Raw genomic sequence first — 16,988 nt, forward strand, 5'->3', positions numbered from 1 at the left:
CTTCTTCCTCTTCCTCCTCCTGCACTGCCTGCTCCACACACTCAGCTGCCCAGGGAAACGCTGCTGCCTTTGTGCCTGCAGGATCTTGTCCAGCACCACACCAAGGCTCTGCTGCGCTGCCACAACTGCATTTTCCTCAGAGCCACAGAGCACTGGCAATTGGCACCTCCAGCAGCTGAGGGACACATTCTTCTGAGATTGCCTCACTGCTGCTGTGGGCTGGACTCACGGCTTTGCTTTCAGGCTTTCCCTGCCCATCTGCATCCTCAGACAGCAGGCTCTTGGTCTCATAGCTGTGGCTCTGAGGGAGCAGGGACGCCTGGCCAAAGGCCTTCCTTCAATTACAGTCTGGCAGCTCTCACCAACGCTCGGGCAGACCTGAAGAAGGCTCTTGAAGAAATATCCCAAGGCTGGACATCTTCCTCCTGCTGCTCCAAAACTCCTGATGCCAGAGGCTTCCCTGAAGATTGCAGCACCACCTTTTCTTCGCCACCTGCCTGCTCCAGCACAACACAAAGGCTCTTCTCCTGGGGCACCGCCACAGCATCCTCAAAGCCGTGGACAGGCAAGTGACAGCTCCAGGAAATTGCCCCTGCCTTTGTGGCTGCAGGAAGCACCCCTGAAACCGGCTTTGGACTCCGGGTTTGCCTTCTCAATACACTGGGCCAATTGGCATGCTCCGGCATCAGGAGATTCTGCACAAAATTATGGGCAAAGAAAAGAAAGAGAATTTGGAATTAGATGACCAAGAAAGCTTGTTCTCCCAGGCAAGGCAGGAGCGATGTAACAAAGCCTCTCCAATGCAGTAAGCACCAGTATTAAGGGCATTTGCAGAAGAAATTCTTCTACAAGCACTTGGCCTAGCAATAAAAGGCACCTGGTGCAACTAGGGAATGGATTGTCTAGACTACTGGTTAGAAAACCCCAGGAACCTTTATCCTACTACCTACCCAGGCTCAAACTATTCCATCTAAACTGATTGGGAAATTAGTAGAAAAGCTAGGTACATTTTTAAGAAAAATTTGCAGCTCCACTACCACTATGGACCAGGAATCATTCCTACCTTACAGAGGTCCACGAATCTGAAGGTGCAGGCAGTCAGCTCCTAAGGGTTTCCTCCTTCTTCCTCTTCCTGCTCCTGCACTGCCTGCTCCACACACTCAGCTGCCCAGGGAAACGCTGCTGCCTTTGTGCCTGCAGGATCTTGTCCAGCACCACACCAAGGCTCTGCTGCGCTGCCACAACTGCATTTTCCTCAGAGCCACAGAGCACTGGCAATTGGCACCTCCAGCAGCTGAGGGACACATTCTTCTGAGATTGCCTCACTGCTGCTGTGGGCTGGACTCACGGCTTTGCTTTCAGGCTTTCCCTGCCCATCTGCATCCTCAGACAGCAGGCTCTTGGTCTCATAGCTGTGGCTCTGAGGGAGCAGGGACGCCTGGCCAAAGGCCTTCCTTCAATTACAGTCTGGCAGCTCTCACCAACGCTCGGGCAGACCTGAAGAAGGCTCTTGAATAAATATCCCAAGGCTGGACATCTTCCTCCTGCTGCTCCAAAACTCCTGATGCCAGAGGCTTCCCTGAAGATTGCAGCACCACCTTTTCTTCGCCACCTGCCTGCTCCAGCACAACACAAAGGCTCTTCTCCTGGGGCACCGCCACAGCATCCTCAAAGCCGTGGACAGGCAAGTGACAGCTCCAGGAAATTGCCCCTGCCTTTGTGGCTGCAGGAAGCACCCCTGAAACCGGCTTTGGACTCCGGGTTTGCCTTCTCAATACACTGGGCCAATTGGCATGCTCCGGCATCAGGAGATTCTGCACAAAATTATGGGCAAAGAAAAGAAAGAGAATTTGGAATTAGATGACCAAGAAAGCTTGTTCTCCCAGGCAAGGCAGGAGCGATGTAACAAAGCCTCTCCAATGCAGTAAGCACCAGTATTAAGGGCATTTGCAGAAGAAATTCTTCTACAAGCACTTGGCCTAGCAATAAAAGGCACCTGGTGCAACTAGGGAATGGATTGTCTAGACTACTGGTTAGAAAACCCCAGGAACCTTTATCCTACTACCTACCCAGGCTCAAACTATTCCATCTAAACTGATTGGGAAATTAGTAGAAAAGCTAGGTACATTTTTAAGAAAAATTTGCAGCTCCACTACCACTATGGACCAGGAATCATTCCTACCTTACAGAGGTCCACGAATCTGAAGGTGCAGGCAGTCAGCTCCTAAGGGTTTCCTCCTTCTTCCTCTTCCTGCTCCTGCACTGCCTGCTCCACACACTCAGCTGCCCAGGGAAACGCTGCTGCCTTTGTGCCTGCAGGATCTTGTCCAGCACCACACCAAGGCTCTGCTGCGCTGCCACAACTGCATTTTCCTCAGAGCCACAGAGCACTGGCAATTGGCACCTCCAGCAGCTGAGGGACACATTCTTCTGAGATTGCCTCACTGCTGCTGTGGGCTGGACTCACGGCTTTGCTTTCAGGCTTTCCCTGCCCATCTGCATCCTCAGACAGCAGGCTCTTGGTCTCATAGCTGTGGCTCTGAGGGAGCAGGGACGCCTGGCCAAAGGCCTTCCTTCAATTACAGTCTGGCAGCTCTCACCAACGCTCGGGCAGACCTGAAGAAGGCTCTTGAATAAATATCCCAAGGCTGGACATCTTCCTCCTGCTGCTCCAAAACTCCTGATGCCAGAGGCTTCCCTGAAGATTGCAGCACCACCTTTTCTTCGCCACCTGCCTGCTCCAGCACAACACAAAGGCTCTTCTCCTGGGGCACCGCCACAGCATCCTCAAAGCCGTGGACAGGCAAGTGACAGCTCCAGGAAATTGCCCCTGCCTTTGTGGCTGCAGGAAGCACCCCTGAAACCGGCTTTGGACTCCGGGTTTGCCTTCTCAATACACTGGGCCAATTGGCATGCTCAGGCATCAGGAGATTCTGCACAAAATTATGGGCAAAGAAAAGAAAGAGAATTTGGAATTAGATGACCAAGAAAGCTTGTTCTCCCTGGCAGGGCAAGAGCGATGTAACAAAGCTTCTCCAATGCAGTAAGCACCAGTATTAAGGGCATTTGCAGAAGAAATTCTTCTACAAGCACTTGGCCTAGCAATAAAAGGCACCTGGTGCAACTAGGGAATGGATTGTCTAGACTACTGGTTAGAAAACCCCAGGAACCTTTATCCTACTACCTACCCAGGCTCAAACTATTCCATCTAAACTGATTGGGAAATTAGTAGAAAAGCTAGGTACATTTTTAAGAAAAATTTGCAGCTCCACTACCACTATGGACCAGGAATCATTCCTACCTTACAGAGGTCCACGCATCTGAAGGTGCAGGCAGTCAGCTCCTAAGGGTTTCCTTCTTCTTCCTCTTCCTGCTCCTGCACTGCCTGCTCCACACACTCAGCTGCCCAGGGAAACGCTGCTGCCTTTGTGCCTGCAGGATCTTGTCCAGCACCACACCAAGGCTCTGCTGCGCTGCCACAACTGCATTTTCCTCAGAGCCACAGAGCACTGGCAATTGGCACCTCCAGCAGCTGAGGGACACATTCTTCTGAGACTGCCTCACTGCTGCTGTGGGCTGGACTCACGGCTTTGCTTTCAGGCTTTCCCTGCCCATCTGCATCCTCAGACAGCAGGCTCTTGGTCTCATAGCTGTGGCTCTGAGGGAGCAGGGACGCCTGGCCAAAGGCCTTCCTTCAATTACAGTCTGGCAGCTCTCACCAACGCTCGGGCAGACCTGAAGAAGGCTCTTGAAGAAATATCCCAAGGCTGGACATCTTCCTCCTGCTGCTCCAAAACTCCTGATGCCAGAGGCTTCCCTGAAGATTGCAGCACCACCTTTTCTTCGCCACCTGCCTGCTCCAGCACAACACAAAGGCTCTTCTCCTGGGGCACCGCCACAGCATCCTCAAAGCCGTGGACAGGCAAGTGACAGCTCCAGGAAATTGCCCCTGCCTTTGTGGCTGCAGGAAGCACCCCTGAAACCGGCTTTGGACTCCGGGTTTGCCTTCTCAATACACTGGGCCAATTGGCATGCTCCGGCATCAGGAGATTCTGCACAAAATTATGGGCAAAGAAAAGAAAGAGAATTTGGAATTAGATGACCAAGAAAGCTTTTTCTCCCTGGCAGGGCAAGAGCGATGTAACAAAGCTTCTCCAATGCAGTAAGCACCAGTATTAAGGGCATTTGCAGAAGAAATTCTTCTACAAGCACTTGGCCTAGCAATAAAAGGCACCTGGTGCAACTAGGGAATGGATTGTCTAGACTACTGGTTAGAAAACCCCAGGAACCTTTATCCTACTACCTACCCAGGCTCAAACTATTCCATCTAAACTGATTGGGAAATTAGTAGAAAAGCTAGGTACATTTTTAAGAAAAATTTGCAGCTCCACTACCACTATGGACCAGGAATCATTCCTACCTTACAGAGGTCCACGAATCTGAAGGTGCAGGCAGTCAGCTCCTAAGGGTTTCCTCCTTCTTCCTCTTCCTGCTCCTGCACTGCCTGCTCCACACACTCAGCTGCCCAGGGAAACGCTGCTGCCTTTGTGCCTGCAGGATCTTGTCCAGCACCACACCAAGGCTCTGCTGCGCTGCCACAACTGCATTTTCCTCAGAGCCACAGAGCACTGGCAATTGGCACCTCCAGCAGCTGAGGGACACATTCTTCTGAGACTGCCTCACTGCTGCTGTGGGCTGGACTCACGGCTTTGCTTTCAGGCTTTCCCTGCCCATCTGCATCCTCAGACAGCAGGCTCTTGGTCTCATAGCTGTGGCTCTGAGGGAGCAGGGACGCCTGGCCAAAGGCCTTCCTTCAATTACAGTCTGGCAGCTCTCACCAACGCTCGGGCAGACCTGAAGAAGGCTCTTGAAGAAATATCCCAAGGCTGGACATCTTCCTCCTGCTGCTCCAAAACTCCTGATGCCAGAGGCTTCCCTGAAGATTGCAGCACCACCTTTTCTTCGCCACCTGCCTGCTCCAGCACAACACAAAGGCTCTTCTCCTGGGGCACCGCCACAGCATCCTCAAAGCCGTGGACAGGCAAGTGACAGCTCCAGGAAATTGCCCCTGCCTTTGTGGCTGCAGGAAGCACCCCTGAAACCGGCTTTGGACTCCGGGTTTGCCTTCTCAATACACTGGGCCAATTGGCATGCTCAGGCATCAGGAGATTCTGCACAAAATTATGGGCAAAGAAAAGAAAGAGAATTTGGAATTAGATGACCAAGAAAGCTTGTTCTCCCAGGCAAGGCAGGAGCGATGTAACAAAGCCTCTCCAATGCAGTAAGCACCAGTATTAAGGGCATTTGCAGAAGAAATTCTTCTACAAGCACTTGGCCTAGCAATAAAAGGCACCTGGTGCAACTAGGGAATGGATTGTCTAGACTACTGGTTAGAAAACCCCAGGAACCTTTATCCTACTACCTACCCAGGCTCAAACTATTCCATCTAAACTGATTGGGAAATTAGTAGAAAAGCTAGGTACATTTTTAAGAAAAATTTGCAGCTCCACTACCACTATGGACCAGGAATCATTCCTACCTTACAGAGGTCCACGCATCTGAAGGTGCAGGCAGTCAGCTCCTAAGGGTTTCCTTCTTCTTCCTCTTCCTCCTCCTGCACTGCCTGCTCCACACACTCAGCTGCCCAGGGAAACGCTGCTGCCTTTGTGCCTGCAGGATCTTGTCCAGCACCACACCAAGGCTCTGCTGCGCTGCCACAACTGCATTTTCCTCAGAGCCACAGAGCACTGGCAATTGGCACCTCCAGCAGCTGAGGGACACATTCTTCTGAGACTGCCTCACTGCTGCTGTGGGCTGGACTCACGGCTTTGCTTTCAGGCTTTCCCTGCCCATCTGCATCCTCAGACAGCAGGCTCTTGGTCTCATAGCTGTGGCTCTGAGGGAGCAGGGACGCCTGGCCAAAGGCCTTCCTTCAATTACAGTCTGGCAGCTCTCACCAACGCTCGGGCAGACCTGAAGAAGGCTCTTGAAGAAATATCCCAAGGCTGGACATCTTCCTCCTGCTGCTCCAAAACTCCTGATGCCAGAGGCTTCCCTGAAGATTGCAGCACCACCTTTTCTTCGCCACCTGCCTGCTCCAGCACAACACAAAGGCTCTTCTCCTGGGGCACCGCCACAGCATCCTCAAAGCCGTGGACAGGCAAGTGACAGCTCCAGGAAATTGCCCCTGCCTTTGTGGCTGCAGGAAGCACCCCTGAAACCGGCTTTGGACTCCGGGTTTGCCTTCTCAATACACTGGGCCAATTGGCATGCTCAGGCATCAGGAGATTCTGCACAAAATTATGGGCAAAGAAAAGAAAGAGAATTTGGAATTAGATGACCAAGAAAGCTTGTTCTCCCAGGCAAGGCAGGAGCGATGTAACAAAGCCTCTCCAATGCAGTAAGCACCAGTATTAAGGGCATTTGCAGAAGAAATTCTTCTACAAGCACTTGGCCTAGCAATAAAAGGCACCTGGTGCAACTAGGGAATGGATTGTCTAGACTACTGGTTAGAAAACCCCAGGAACCTTTATCCTACTACCTACCCAGGCTCAAACTATTCCATCTAAACTGATTGGGAAATTAGTAGAAAAGCTAGGTACATTTTTAAGAAAAATTTGCAGCTCCACTACCACTATGGACCAGGAATCATTCCTACCTTACAGAGGTCCACGCATCTGAAGGTGCAGGCAGTCAGCTCCTAAGGGTTTCCTCCTTCTTCCTCTTCCTGCTCCTGCACTGCCTGTTCCACACACTCAGCTGCCCAGGGAAACGCTGCTGCCTTTGTGCCTGCAGGATCTTGTCCAGCACCACACCAAGGCTCTGCTGCGCTGCCACAACTGCATTTTCCTCAGAGCCACAGAGCACTGGCAATTGGCACCTCCAGCAGCTGAGGGACACATTCTTCTGAGACTGCCTCACTGCTGCTGTGGGCTGGACTCACGGCTTTGCTTTCAGGCTTTCCCTGCCCATCTGCATCCTCAGACAGCAGGCTCTTGGTCTCATAGCTGTGGCTCTGAGGGAGCAGGGACGCCTGGCCAAAGGCCTTCCTTCAATTACAGTCTGGCAGCTCTCACCAACGCTCGGGCAGACCTGAAGAAGGCTCTTGAAGAAATATCCCAAGGCTGGACATCTTCCTCCTGCTGCTCCAAAACTCCTGATGCCAGAGGCTTCCCTGAAGATTGCAGCACCACCTTTTCTTCGCCACCTGCCTGCTCCAGCACAACACAAAGGCTCTTCTCCTGGGGCACCGCCACAGCATCCTCAAAGCCGTGGACAGGCAAGTGACAGCTCCAGGAAATTGCCCCTGCCTTTGTGGCTGCAGGAAGCACCCCTGAAACCGGCTTTGGACTCCGGGTTTGCCTTCTCAATACACTGGGCCAATTGGCATGCTCAGGCATCAGGAGATTCTGCACAAAATTATGGGCAAAGAAAAGAAAGAGAATTTGGAATTAGATGACCAAGAAAGCTTGTTCTCCCAGGCAAGGCAGGAGCGATGTAACAAAGCCTCTCCAATGCAGTAAGCACCAGTATTAAGGGCATTTGCAGAAGAAATTCTTCTACAAGCACTTGGCCTAGCAATAAAAGGCACCTGGTGCAACTAGGGAATGGATTGTCTAGACTACTGGTTAGAAAACCCCAGGAACCTTTATCCTACTACCTACCCAGGCTCAAACTATTCCATCTAAACTGATTGGGAAATTAGTAGAAAAGCTAGGTACATTTTTAAGAAAAATTTGCAGCTCCACTACCACTATGGACCAGGAATCATTCCTACCTTACAGAGGTCCACGAATCTGAAGGTGCAGGCAGTCAGCTCCTAAGGGTTTCCTCCTTCTTCCTCTTCCTGCTCCTGCACTGCCTGCTCCACACACTCAGCTGCCCAGGGAAACGCTGCTGCCTTTGTGCCTGCAGGATCTTGTCCAGCACCACACCAAGGCTCTGCTGCGCTGCCACAACTGCATTTTCCTCAGAGCCACAGAGCACTGGCAATTGGCACCTCCAGCAGCTGAGGGACACATTCTTCTGAGACTGCCTCACTGCTGCTGTGGGCTGGACTCACGGCTTTGCTTTCAGGCTTTCCCTGCCCATCTGCATCCTCAGACAGCAGGCTCTTGGTCTCATAGCTGTGGCTCTGAGGGAGCAGGGACGCCTGGCCAAAGGCCTTCCTTCAATTACAGTCTGGCAGCTCTCACCAACGCTCGGGCAGACCTGAAGAAGGCTCTTGAAGAAATATCCCAAGGCTGGACATCTTCCTCCTGCTGCTCCAAAACTCCTGATGCCAGAGGCTTCCCTGAAGATTGCAGCACCACCTTTTCTTCGCCACCTGCCTGCTCCAGCACAACACAAAGGCTCTTCTCCTGGGGCACCGCCACAGCATCCTCAAAGCCGTGGACAGGCAAGTGACAGCTCCAGGAAATTGCCCCTGCCTTTGTGGCTGCAGGAAGCACCCCTGAAACCGGCTTTGGACTCCGGGTTTGCCTTCTCAATACACTGGGCCAATTGGCATGCTCAGGCATCAGGAGATTCTGCACAAAATTATGGGCAAAGAAAAGAAAGAGAATTTGGAATTAGATGACCAAGAAAGCTTGTTCTCCCTGGCAGGGCAAGAGCGATGTAACAAAGCTTCTCCAATGCAGTAAGCACCAGAATTAAGGGCATTTGCAGAAGAAATTCTTCTACAAGCACTTGGCCTAGCAATAAAAGGCACCTGGTGCAACTAGGGAATGGATTGTCTAGACTACTGGTTAGAAAACCCCAGGAACCTTTATCCTACTACCTACCCAGGCTCAAACTATTCCATCTAAACTGATTGGGAAATTAGTAGAAAAGCTAGGTACATTTTTAAGAAAAATTTGCAGCTCCACTACCACTATGGACCAGGAATCATTCCTACCTTACAGAGGTCCATGCATCTGAAGGTGCAGGCAGTCAGCTCCTAAGGGTTTCCTTCCTCTTCCTCTTCCTGCTCCTGCACTGCCTGCTCCACACACTCAGCTGCCCAGGGAAACGCTGCTGCCTTTGTGCCTGCAGGATCTTGTCCAGCACCACACCAAGGCTCTGCTGCGCTGCCACAACTGCATTTTCCTCAGAGCCACAGAGCACTGGCAATTGGCACCTCCAGCAGCTGAGGGACACATTCTTCTGAGACTGCCTCACTGCTGCTGTGGGCTGGACTCACGGCTTTGCTTTCAGGCTTTCCCTGCCCATCTGCATCCTCAGACAGCAGGCTCTTGGTCTCATAGCTGTGGCTCTGAGGGAGCAGGGACGCCTGGCCAAAGGCCTTCCTTCAATTACAGTCTGGCAGCTCTCACCAACGCTCGGGCAGACCTGAAGAAGGCTCTTGAAGAAATATCCCAAGGCTGGACATCTTCCTCCTGCTGCTCCAAAACTCCTGATGCCAGAGGCTTCCCTGAAGATTGCAGCACCACCTTTTCTTCGCCACCTGCCTGCTCCAGCACAACACAAAGGCTCTTCTCCTGGGGCACCGCCACAGCATCCTCAAAGCCGTGGACAGGCAAGTGACAGCTCCAGGAAATTGCCCCTGCCTTTGTGGCTGCAGGAAGCACCCCTGAAACCGGCTTTGGACTCCGGGTTTGCCTTCTCAATACACTGGGCCAATTGGCATGCTCAGGCATCAGGAGATTCTGCACAAAATTATGGGCAAAGAAAAGAAAGAGAATTTGGAATTAGATGACCAAGAAAGCTTTTTCTCCCTGGCAGGGCAAGAGCGATGTAACAAAGCTTCTCCAATGCAGTAAGCACCAGTATTAAGGGCATTTGCAGAAGAAATTCTTCTACAAGCACTTGGCCTAGCAATAAAAGGCACCTGGTGCAACTAGGGAATGGATTGTCTAGACTACTGGTTAGAAAACCCCAGGAACCTTTATCCTACTACCTACCCAGGCTCAAACTATTCCATCTAAACTGATTGGGAAATTAGTAGAAAAGCTAGGTACATTTTTAAGAAAAATTTGCAGCTCCACTACCACTATGGACCAGGAATCATTCCTACCTTACAGAGGTCCACGAATCTGAAGGTGCAGGCAGTCAGCTCCTAAGGGTTTCCTCCTTCTTCCTCTTCCTGCTCCTGCACTGCCTGCTCCACACACTCAGCTGCCCAGGGAAACGCTGCTGCCTTTGTGCCTGCAGGATCTTGTCCAGCACCACACCAAGGCTCTGCTGCGCTGCCACAACTGCATTTTCCTCAGAGCCACAGAGCACTGGCAATTGGCACCTCCAGCAGCTGAGGGACACATTCTTCTGAGACTGCCTCACTGCTGCTGTGGGCTGGACTCACGGCTTTGCTTTCAGGCTTTCCCTGCCCATCTGCATCCTCAGACAGCAGGCTCTTGGTCTCATAGCTGTGGCTCTGAGGGAGCAGGGACGCCTGGCCAAAGGCCTTCCTTCAATTACAGTCTGGCAGCTCTCACCAACGCTCGGGCAGACCTGAAGAAGGCTCTTGAAGAAATATCCCAAGGCTGGACATCTTCCTCCTGCTGCTCCAAAACTCCTGATGCCAGAGGCTTCCCTGAAGATTGCAGCACCACCTTTTCTTCGCCACCTGCCTGCTCCAGCACAACACAAAGGCTCTTCTCCTGGGGCACCGCCACAGCATCCTCAAAGCCGTGGACAGGCAAGTGACAGCTCCAGGAAATTGCCCCTGCCTTTGTGGCTGCAGGAAGCACCCCTGAAACCGGCTTTGGACTCCGGGTTTGCCTTCTCAATACACTGGGCCAATTGGCATGCTCAGGCATCAGGAGATTCTGCACAAAATTATGGGCAAAGAAAAGAAAGAGAATTTGGAATTAGATGACCAAGAAAGCTTGTTCTCCCAGGCAAGGCAGGAGCGATGTAACAAAGCCTCTCCAATGCAGTAAGCACCAGTATTAAGGGCATTTGCAGAAGAAATTCTTCTACAAGCACTTGGCCTAGCAATAAAAGGCACCTGGTGCAACTAGGGAATGGATTGTCTAGACTACTGGTTAGAAAACCCCAGGAACCTTTATCCTACTACCTACCCAGGCTCAAACTATTCCATCTAAACTGATTGGGAAATTAGTAGAAAAGCTAGGTACATTTTTAAGAAAAATTTGCAGCTCCACTACCACTATGGACCAGGAATCATTCCTACCTTACAGAGGTCCACGCATCTGAAGGTGCAGGCAGTCAGCTCCTAAGGGTTTCCTTCTTCTTCCTCTTCCTCCTCCTGCACTGCCTGCTCCACACACTCAGCTGCCCAGGGAAACGCTGCTGCCTTTGTGCCTGCAGGATCTTGTCCAGCACCACACCAAGGCTCTGCTGCGCTGCCACAACTGCATTTTCCTCAGAGCCACAGAGCACTGGCAATTGGCACCTCCAGCAGCTGAGGGACACATTCTTCTGAGACTGCCTCACTGCTGCTGTGGGCTGGACTCACGGCTTTGCTTTCAGGCTTTCCCTGCCCATCTGCATCCTCAGACAGCAGGCTCTTGGTCTCATAGCTGTGGCTCTGAGGGAGCAGGGACGCCTGGCCAAAGGCCTTCCTTCAATTACAGTCTGGCAGCTCTCACCAACGCTCGGGCAGACCTGAAGAAGGCTCTTGAAGAAATATCCCAAGGCTGGACATCTTCCTCCTGCTGCTCCAAAACTCCTGATGCCAGAGGCTTCCCTGAAGATTGCAGCACCACCTTTTCTTCGCCACCTGCCTGCTCCAGCACAACACAAAGGCTCTTCTCCTGGGGCACCGCCACAGCATCCTCAAAGCCGTGGACAGGCAAGTGACAGCTCCAGGAAATTGCCCCTGCCTTTGTGGCTGCAGGAAGCACCCCTGAAACCGGCTTTGGACTCCGGGTTTGCCTTCTCAATACACTGGGCCAATTGGCATGCTCCGGCATCAGGAGATTCTGCACAAAATTATGGGCAAAGAAAAGAAAGAGAATTTGGAATTAGATGACCAAGAAAGCTTGTTCTCCCAGGCAAGGCAGGAGCGATGTAACAAAGCCTCTCCAATGCAGTAAGCACCAGTATTAAGGGCATTTGCAGAAGAAATTCTTCTACAAGCACTTGGCCTAGCAATAAAAGGCACCTGGTGCAACTAGGGAATGGATTGTCTAGACTACTGGTTAGAAAACCCCAGGAACCTTTATCCTACTACCTACCCAGGCTCAAACTATTCCATCTAAACTGATTGGGAAATTAGTAGAAAAGCTAGGTACATTTTTAAGAAAAATTTGCAGCTCCACTACCACTATGGACCAGGAATCATTCCTACCTTACAGAGGTCCACGAATCTGAAGGTGCAGGCAGTCAGCTCCTAAGGGTTTCCTCCTTCTTCCTCTTCCTGCTCCTGCACTGCCTGCTCCACACACTCAGCTGCCCAGGGAAACGCTGCTGCCTTTGTGCCTGCAGGATCTTGTCCAGCACCACACCAAGGCTCTGCTGCGCTGCCACAACTGCATTTTCCTCAGAGCCACAGAGCACTGGCAATTGGCACCTCCAGCAGCTGAGGGACACATTCTTCTGAGACTGCCTCACTGCTGCTGTGGGCTGGACTCACGGCTTTGCTTTCAGGCTTTCCCTGCCCATCTGCATCCTCAGACAGCAGGCTCTTGGTCTCATAGCTGTGGCTCTGAGGGAGCAGGGACGCCTGGCCAAAGGCCTTCCTTCAATTACAGTCTGGCAGCTCTCACCAACGCTCGGGCAGACCTGAAGAAGGCTCTTGAAGAAATATCCCAAGGCTGGACATCTTCCTCCTGCTGCTCCAAAACTCCTGATGCCAGAGGCTTCCCTGAAGATTGCAGCACCACCTTTTCTTCGCCACCTGCCTGCTCCAGCACAACACAAAGGCTCTTCTCCTGGGGCACCGCCACAGCATCCTCAAAGCCGTGGACAGGCAAGTGACAGCTCCAGGAAATTGCCCCTGCCTTTGTGGCTGCAGGAAGCACCCCTGAAACCGGCTTTGGACTCCGGGTTTGCCTTCTCAATACACTGGGCCAATTGGCATGCTCAGGCACCAGGAGATTCTGCACAAAATTATGGGCAAAGAAAAGAAAGAGAATTTGGAATTAGATGACCAAGAAAGCTTGTTCTCCCAGGCAAGGCAGGAGCGATGTAACAAAGCCTCTCCAATGCAGTAAGCACCAGTATTAAGGGCATTTGCAGAAGAAATTCTTCTACAAGCACTTGGCCTAGCAATAAAAGGCACCTGGTGCAACTAGGGAATGGATTGTCTAGACTACTGGTTAGAAAACCCCAGGAACCTTTATCCTACTACCTACCCAGGCTCAAACTATTCCATCTAAACTGATTGGGAAATTAGTAGAAAAGCTAGGTACATTTTTAAGAAAAATTTGCAGCTCCACTACCACTATGGACCAGGAATCATTCCTACCTTACAGAGGTCCACGCATCTGAAGGTGCAGGCAGTCAGCTCCTAAGGGTTTCCTTCTTCTTCCTCTTCCTCCTCCTGCACTGCCTGCTCCACACACTCAGCTGCCCAGGGAAACGCTGCTGCCTTTGTGCCTGCAGGATCTTGTCCAGCACCACACCAAGGCTCTGCTGCGCTGCCACAACTGCATTTTCCTCAGAGCCACAGAGCACTGGCAATTGGCACCTCCAGCAGCTGAGGGACACATTCTTCTGAGACTGCCTCACTGCTGCTGTGGGCTGGACTCACGGCTTTGCTTTCAGGCTTTCCCTGCCCATCTGCATCCTCAGACAGCAGGCTCTTGGTCTCATAGCTGTGGCTCTGAGGGAGCAGGGACGCCTGGCCAAAGGCCTTCCTTCAATTACAGTCTGGCAGCTCTCACCAACGCTCGGGCAGACCTGAAGAAGGCTCTTGAAGAAATATCCCAAGGCTGGACATCTTCCTCCTGCTGCTCCAAAACTCCTGATGCCAGAGGCTTCCCTGAAGATTGCAGCACCACCTTTTCTTCGCCACCTGCCTGCTCCAGCACAACACAAAGGCTCTTCTCCTGGGGCACCGCCACAGCATCCTCAAAGCCGTGGACAGGCAAGTGACAGCTCCAGGAAATTGCCCCTGCCTTTGTGGCTGCAGGAAGCACCCCTGAAACCGGCTTTGGACTCCGGGTTTGCCTTCTCAATACACTGGGCCAATTGGCATGCTCCGGCATCAGGAGATTCTGCACAAAATTATGGGCAAAGAAAAGAAAGAGAATTTGGAATTAGATGACCAAGAAAGCTTGTTCTCCCTGGCAGGGCAAGAGCGATGTAACAAAGCTTCTCCAATGCAGTAAGCACCAGAATTAAGGGCATTTGCAGAAGAAATTCTTCTACAAGCACTTGGCCTAGCAATAAAAGGCACCTGGTGCAACTAGGGAATGGATTGTCTAGACTACTGGTTAGAAAACCCCAGGAACCTTTATCCTACTACCTACCCAGGCTCAAACTATTCCATCTAAACTGATTGGGAAATTAGTAGAAAAGCTAGGTACATTTTTAAGAAAAATTTGCAGCTCCACTACCACTATGGACCAGGAATCATTCCTACCTTACAGAGGTCCACGCATCTGAAGGTGCAGGCAGTCAGCTCCTAAGGGTTTCCTTCTTCTTCCTCTTCCTGCTCCTGCACTGCCTGCTCCACACACTCAGCTGCCCAGGGAAATGCTGCTGCCTTTGTGCCTGCAGGATCTTGTCCAGCACCACACCAAGGCTCTGCTGCGCTGCCACAACTGCATTTTCCTCAGAGCCACAGAGCACTGGCAATTGGCACCTCCAGCAGCTGAGGGACACATTCTTCTGAGACTGCCTCACTGCTGCTGTGGGCTGGACTCACGGCTTTGCTTTCAGGCTTTCCCTGCCCATCTGCATCCTCAGACAGCAGGCTCTTGGTCTCATAGCTGTGGCTCTGAGGGAGCAGGGACGCCTGGCCAAAGGCCTTCCTTCAATTACAGTCTGGCAGCTCTCACCAACGCTCGGGCAGACCTGAAGAAGGCTCTTGAAGAAATATCCCAAGGCTGGACATCTTCCTCCTGCTGCTCCAAAACTCCTGATGCCAGAGGCTTCCCTGAAGATTGCAGCACCACCTTTTCTTCGCCACCTGCCTGCTCCAGCACAACACAAAGGCTCTTCTCCTGGGGCACCGCCACAGCATCCTCAAAGCCGTGGACAGGCAAGTGACAGCTCCAGGAAATTGCCCCTGCCTTTGTGGCTGCAGGAAGCACCCCTGAAACCGGCTTTGGACTCCGGGTTTGCCTTCTCAATACACTGGGCCAATTGGCATGCTCCGGCATCAGGAGATTCTGCACAAAATTATGGGCAAAGAAAAGAAAGAGAATTTGGAATTAGATGACCAAGAAAGCTTTTTCTCCCTGGCAGGGCAAGAGCGATGTAACAAAGCTTCTCCAATGCAGTAAGCACCAGTATTAAGGGCATTTGCAGAAGAAATTCTTCTACAAGCACTTGGCCTAGCAATAAAAGGCACCTGGTGCAACTAGGGAATGGATTGTCTAGACTACTGGTTAGAAAACCCCAGGAACCTTTATCCTACTACCTACCCAGGCTCAAACTATTCCATCTAAACTGATTGGGAAATTAGTAGAAAAGCTAGGTACATTTTTAAGAAAAATTTGCAGCTCCACTACCACTATGGACCAGGAATCATTCCTACCTTACAGAGGTCCACGAATCTGAAGGTGCAGGCAGTCAGCTCCTAAGGGTTTCCTCCTTCTTCCTCTTCCTGCTCCTGCACTGCCTGCTCCACACACTCAGCTGCCCAGGGAAACGCTGCTGCCTTTGTGCCTGCAGGATCTTGTCCAGCACCACACCAAGGCTCTGCTGCGCTGCCACAACTGCATTTTCCTCAGAGCCACAGAGCACTGGCAATTGGCACCTCCAGCAGCTGAGGGACACATTCTTCTGAGACTGCCTCACTGCTGCTGTGGGCTGGACTCACGGCTTTGCTTTCAGGCTTTCCCTGCCCATCTGCATCCTCAGACAGCAGGCTCTTGGTCTCATAGCTGTGGCTCTGAGGGAGCAGGGACGCCTGGCCAAAGGCCTTCCTTCAATTACAGTCTGGCAGCTCTCACCAACGCTCGGGCAGACCTGAAGAAGGCTCTTGAAGAAATATCCCAAGGCTGGACATCTTCCTCCTGCTGCTCCAAAACTCCTGATGCCAGAGGCTTCCCTGAAGATTGCAGCACCACCTTTTCTTCGCCACCTGCCTGCTCCAGCACAACACAAAGGCTCTTCTCCTGGGGCACCGCCACAGCATCCTCAAAGCCGTGGACAGGCAAGTGACAGCTCCAGGAAATTGCCCCTGCCTTTGTGGCTGCAGGAAGCACCCCTGAAACCGGCTTTGGACTCCGGGTTTGCCTTCTCAATACACTGGGCCAATTGGCATGCTCAGGCATCAGGAGATTCTGCACAAAATTATGGGCAAAGAAAAGAAAGAGAATTTGGAATTAGATGACCAAGAAAGCTTGTTCTCCCAGGCAAGGCAGGAGCGATGTAACAAAGCCTCTCCAATGCAGTAAGCACCAGTATTAAGGGCATTTGCAGAAGAAATTCTTCTACAAGCACTTGGCCTAGCAATAAAAGGCACCTGGTGCAACTAGGGAATGGATTGTCTAGACTACTGGTTAGAAAACCCCAGGAACCTTTATCCTACTACCTACCCAGGCTCAAACTATTCCATCTAAACTGATTGGGAAATTAGTAGAAAAGCTAGGTACATTTTTAAGAAAAATTTGCAGCTCCACTACCACTATGGACCAGGAATCATTCCTACCTTAAAGAGGTCCACGCATCTGAAGGTGCAGGCAGTCAGCTCCTAAGGGTTTCCTTCTTCTTCCTCTTCCTCCTCCTGCACTGCCTGCTCCACACACTCAGCTGCCCAGGGAAACGCTGCTGCCTTTGTGCCTGCAGGATCTTGTCCAGCACCACACCAAGGCTCTGCTGCGCTGCCACAACTGCATTTTCCTCAGAGCCACAGAGCACTGGCAATTGGCACCTCCAGCAGCTGAGGGACACATTCTTCTGAGACTGCC

The sequence above is a fragment of the Poecile atricapillus genome, chromosome W (genome assembly GCF_030490865.1).
Source record: "Poecile atricapillus isolate bPoeAtr1 chromosome W, bPoeAtr1.hap1, whole genome shotgun sequence".
In the NCBI taxonomy this organism is placed as follows: Eukaryota; Metazoa; Chordata; class Aves; order Passeriformes; family Paridae; genus Poecile; species Poecile atricapillus.